Here is a 6,529-nt window from a genome sequence, read left to right on the forward strand (position 1 = left end):
GGGTGTCTGAGTCTGTGTGCGTGTGCGTGCTCGAGCGTGTAGTGGGGTAAGTATATGTGATATGAGCCAATGAATTCAGTGTGCTTCTGTAAACATTGGGAAGGCCCAGTATGATATAACGAGACTGTCGAAAGTATTCATGGTTCAGCTGAGCTGGATATGTGAAATCATCCCTTGAGTTTTTGATTAAAGAAGGCCAACTTGATTTATCCCTAGATACGCGGCATGAAAACAAAGTATGAAGTAGAGTTTTGACAACCCATTAGTTTATGAAACTCATTTTTAAAATCTAAACACCCATATATGTGTGTGATAGGGGTGCGTGTGTGTGTATGTATACACATACATACACATACATACATGCATGTGTTCATACATACACATACATGTGTTCATATAAGTTCATGTCTATGTTTAAATATGTCTGTCTCTCTCTGTGTACATGTGTATATGTATACGTGTGTGTGAATAAATTTAATGTCTGTTTTTATACGTAGTTTAACACATAAAATAGTGAAATATTAATTGAGGGATCATTCAATGCACTTAAGTACAGTATCACATTTCTTCCAATTTTCGTTATAATTGACGAAACTTCGAAATCACTATCAAAATTAGGATATATATATATATATATATATATATATATATATCAAAATAAGCAAGAAAGATATCCAAAGTTAATGCAGTACGATCGTTTCATGCGACTCCATTTATTTAAGCAATGTGAACATTACATCAAATGTAAAATGCAAAGCAATCCTCAGCTGCACAAATATATAGAAATTTACTGAAATTACATTTCAACAGAAGGACATATTTTTATAACTACATTTAAACTCTCCAAGTGGAAAGGAAGAATACAAAAAACATTTTGACTTAGCCAGACCATACAGGTCTTCGAAACATATGTCAGAAGTAAAAGAATTTGAATAACACCTGCGTTTAACTCCATTTATTGATTTATACTATACAAACTACTGCACATTAACACGGAGTTTCTGCCTTTGAACAGGTTGCTACATCCTTGTTACTTGTGTGAATTTTGCTACCCTGGTAACTGTTTATTGAATTTTCCGTGTTAACTGTAAACAAAGGAAAATTCACTCATCCATTCACACATATATACATATATGTGTGTGTGTGTGTGTGTGTGTGTGTGTGTGTGTGTGTGTGTGTGTGTGTGTGTGTGTGTGTGTGTATGTATTTATGTATGCATGTATGTATGTATGTATGTATGTATGTATGTATGTATGTATATGATGGACTTCCCAGTCGGTTTCGAGGTGTGAGGATCCGACACTTTTTTGTCAGTCATAATGATTATGTCGAATGTGAAATTTGAATCCTGCCAACGATTTGCAAAGAAGCCAGCAGATGTTGCAAGTATGAGGATTGCGGGTCAGTGCAGGCGGTATATTTGCAGCCACTTTTCTTCTTGGCTTCGCACCCTTAAGCCTGTTACTGCTCATTGAAACAAAGTCTCCTATACCATTTTGACGCGACGATCTCCATTTTATTCGTTCCGAGGCTGTTTACTCAAAGTTGTTTTGGGCTATATTGACTCTTCAGCTTGTCCTTATATCCGTGCCATGTTCGACCAACATTCTTGTGCCCACTATCAAGCTGGCTGTACACGAGAACTTTAGGTGTTCTTTCATCATTCATTCTGACGACATAGGCAACTCAGCACAATTGTGACTGCACTAGGAAGCTTTCGATTCCACCAATATTTCACTTGCTAAACAGGTCGACGTTAGACACTCTCTTTACGTGAATAACTGTATATTGTCCTGAAAGAGACTTTGTGGAAGACATCTAGTTGGTTAATGTGTTACCTATAGAGTGTCTGCGATTCCGAACCATACAAGAGAATCATAAGAATTGCAGCTATAGGCCTGTACTTTGGTGTCAAGTTTAATACCCCTTTCATTCCATAGACGATTCCGGAGTTTGCCAAATGCGTTCGTTGCTTTCGCAAGACGGTTGACGATTTCATCATTAAGGGAAGCGTTCGAGCTCATTTCACTATCATGTAAATTACTTCATATACTTTGAGCTTTTCTCGCCAACCTGTATAGGAGTGTCAGGGGAATAGTGAACCGGCTGCCTCTGCTTAACGCCTCGAATTTACTTAGGAGTAGGGCAAGGTTGGTGGATCACTTCTGTCTTCTTTAAGTTGATGGTCAAACTGAGGGCTTTACATGCAGCAGAAAACCGGTCTTGAAGTTCCTGAGCTTCCTCTAAGAAGTCGCTACTAGTACAAGTTGCCGATTTTGACGTATGGGGCATCAAAAGATTCAGTAATCTTTCGGCTACCAAATAAACTTTATTTTTATTTACATATTTGCATTACAAAAATTTAGCATTATAATCTTTCTATAAGTCAGCTATCATAAACGACATTTTATACCACCACCACGACATTACATTTTCTATATGAGTATGTGTCTGTGAGTGTGTGTTTGTTTGCGCGTTCTTTGTGTACGTTAGGTCGATGACTGGGAAACATATGTGTGTGAGTGTATGTGAGGGTGTATGTGTGTGTCAGTATACATACATTTTTGTGACGACTGACAAACATATACACACATCTAAAGACAGAGAAACACACAGAAGGACAGAGATGGGCCTCAGATGAAGTGAATGTATATTTGTGTGTGTCTATCTTAGTATATGGATTTGAGTATATGTCAAAGTGTATATGTGTACAAGTGTATGTGTGATAATTTTTAAACGATAGCCCTCAGACAATTAAACATACACACACATCTACACATACATACACATATGTGAATTAGTGTTTATGTGTATTTGGCTGTGAGTGTGTGTGTGTGTGTGTGTGTGTGTGTGTGTGTGTGTGTGTGTGTGTGTGTGTGTGTGTGTGTGTGTGTGTGTGTGTGTGTGTGTGTGTGTGTGTGTGTGTGTGTGTGTGTGTGTGTGTGTGTTTGCGCGTTCCTTACGTACGTTAGGTCGATGACTGAGAAGTATATGCGTATGAGTGTATATGACAGTTATGTGTGTGTGGGTATATATACATTTTTGTGACCACTGATACACAGACACACACACTCATCTAAAAAGAGAGACACTCACACAGAGGGACAGAGATACGCGTGAGGTGTGCGTGAATGTATGTCTCACTTTGTCTGTCTTAGTATATGTAGGTGAGTGTATGTGTTTGCGAGTGCATGTGTGATAATTTTTATACGTTAGGCTTCAGACAATTAAACACATACATATATATATGTGTATGAGTGTGTATGTGTGTGTGTGTGTGTGTGTGTGTGTGTGTGTGTGTGTGTTAGTGCGTGTGTGTGTGTGTGTGTGTGTGTGTGTGTGTGTGTGTATGTGTGTTTCCATGTTCGTTGTGTCTATAGTAAATTATAGTAAAAGACATTTTACGCGGTCTTAATAAGCCCACAGCTAATGAAGTAGCCATCCTTATGGTTGGTGATCCTCATGAAAATCGTGATATTCTCATTCGTGCTCGAGATAACAACCTTAACCATGTTTCAGAGACTCATCTCTCTTACGATGCTCTCCAGTATCCTCTTATTTTGTAGAAGGGACAAGATGGGTATCATTTCAATATTCCACAGATTGAACCTACAACAGGAGAGCCAATTTCAAACAAAAAAGGTGTCGTCAAATGACTTCTATTCTTACCCACTGATGTTAAGACCTGAACAATCAAATCAATTACACATGTATCGTGATCTATTTCAGCAATACTTGGTTGATATGTATGCTAAAGTTGAAAGTGAGCGTCTCCACTACATTCGTAACAATGAAAAAAAGTCAAGGGCTAAAAATTATGTTCATCTCCAAGATGCTCTAAGGACAGATGGTGATATTCAAAACATGGGGCAACTTATAATCCTCCCATCATCACTCACAGGTGGTCATCGATATATGCACCAACGAACACAAGATGCTATGACATATGTCAGGATATATGGAAAACCAGATCTTTTTGTCATTTTCACCATTCAATCCTAAATGAGAGGAAGTAAAATCTAACCTTCCAATGTTGCATCTTCTGGTGTTGCAACTATCCTCCTCAATGGGGTAAGAACTGCTCATTCCATGTTCAAGTTTCCTCTAAACCTTGCAATGAAATAATCCCAAACGTGTAACATTTCCAAAAATTCTGCAATAGTAACAGTTCTCCACCAAAGATGCCTCATTACTTGGGAGGAGTGCACTATGTCACATCGTGGAAATCTAGAGATACTTGACCGTACCCTCAAGGACATAAAAAAAACAACAGCACGCTCATGCGAGGAGTAACAGTTCTTCTTGCAGGAGATTTTCGTCAAACGTTGCCAGTTATCCCCCAAAGAATCAAAAGCTGATGAGGCAATGCATGCTTAAATAAATCGTACCTTTGGAGACATGTGAAAAATATTCATCTTATAAGCAACATGAGAGTACTTCTACAAGAGGATCATACGAGCTTTTTAAGATTGGTAATGGGATATTAACATTCAACTCAAGACTTCAGCTACATGAAATTACATGCGGTCAAATGATACTTAGAGATCTTATGGATAAAGTATTTCTTAATTTATCTGTCAATTACACTAATGTAACCTGGCTATGTGAAAGAGCTATGCAGGCTCCAACTAATGAAATGGTTGATAGACTCAATCATGAAATTCTTCAAAAGTTGGCAGATACATCAGAGATGACATTTTGATCAATTGACAACAGTCGATGGAGATCAGTTTGTTCAATTTCTGAACACATGAACCCACTTGGGAAGCCACCGCATAACTTGGCACTAAAGTTGGGTCCTCCCATTATGTTGCTTAGGAATCTTGACCCCTCTCACCTGTGTTGTGGAACTCACTTAATCGTTACTTCCATGAAGAGACAGCAATCATAAAAGGTAGTCACAAATTAGAAAAAGTCTTCATTCCAAAAATTCCTCTCATACCTACAGAAGTTCCATTTGAATTCAAGACGCTTCAGTTTCCAGTCAGACTAAGTTTTAATATTTCAATTAACAAATCTCAGGGTCAGTCCCTCAAGGTAGTTGGATTTGATCTCTCTATCACATACTTCTCCCACGGCCAACTCTATGTTGCTTGCTTGTGGGTTGGAAGCAACAACAATTTATTCATTTCGACACTAACAAAAAAAATTACACAATGAATATTGTTTACCCTGAGGTGCTTCAAGATTGACAGATTTTCAGTTCGAAATTCTATTATCATTACAATTCGGATATTCTTTAATAAAATATAGATATTTTGAAATAATTATGAGAATATATCTTTATATTTATTGTTTACTAATCTAAGAACAGCATCTGAATAAGAACCCGGCAACGGGTGTGTGTGCGTGTGTATTAGAATTTTTGCTTCAATCAGCGTAATATATGTGTGTGGTTAAACGTTGTGAATCTGCGGCATTTTGTCCAATGTAAATTAAGAAACGTATTGGGTTTGGAAACACTTTAGATCTCAAAGCTTGGCGAAACGAAATTACGCCAGAAGTGAAAGAGAGACAGATATTTATAATTCATGGTCATTTTTGTTCTCAGTGACACAAACTCAAGCACTATCGAAGTGACCTGCTTCTACCAGCTTCAGATATGCAAACAAATAGGATATCAGCTATTTGCAGATATGCAATATGCGTCACACAAGAAAAAAAAATTAGAAGTTTTGTTTGAAACAGCTTAGATGATTATTAATAAGACATACTTAATGTACGTGCATGGTTAAATGCTGTGAAGCTGAGGTACTTCGTACAGAGTAAACCCAAACACAGTCTACTTCAAAAGTAGGCGAAATGAAATCGCTCCGGAAGTGAAAGAGAGTGACAACTTTCGATATTTCGCGGTCATTTCCCTTCCTCAGTGCTACACAGTGCTTTTAAGTACAATATGTTTTAATGGGGTTTATCTTGGACAAAGTACATGCATTAAATATGTCATATTAATAATGTTTACATTATTTAAGCTGTTTCGAACAAAAATTCTAATTTTGTTTTCCTTGTACAACACATACGCACATTAGTAAAATAGTTTTTAAGCTATCTGTATACATAGCTCTAACTGGCCGAAGCAGGTCGTTTCGGTGGTGGATGAGTGCGGATAGCAGCGCTTAATATTAAGAAATTAAATTGGACAGGTTAAATTACTTTTAATTATTCGAGTAATAATGGCAACCCCTACGTTTATGTAAGTATTATATCTCAATCTCGTATAGATACTACTACAACATTTATTTCCCCCTTCAAATGGTAACAATAATACTAAATCAATAAACTATGACTCCTCAGTTAATAGTGCTAATAGGATATCTAACTGTAGGGATCCAACTAAGTATTTTTTAAACTGTCTTAAAACTAATTTAGTTTATAATTGTACAGTTACGACACCAAATAAACAAATAAAGTAAATTACTATATCGGTGTTATTATTACTGCAATCATCGTACCGAGCCAAAATAATGCAGCAGAGAATATAAATCCAGCAGTGATTATCTGACCCAAGAATTATATATGTGTGTATATA

This window comes from Octopus bimaculoides, chromosome 7 (genome assembly GCF_001194135.2).
Source record: "Octopus bimaculoides isolate UCB-OBI-ISO-001 chromosome 7, ASM119413v2, whole genome shotgun sequence".
Lineage (NCBI taxonomy): Eukaryota > Metazoa > Mollusca > Cephalopoda > Octopoda > Octopodidae > Octopus > Octopus bimaculoides.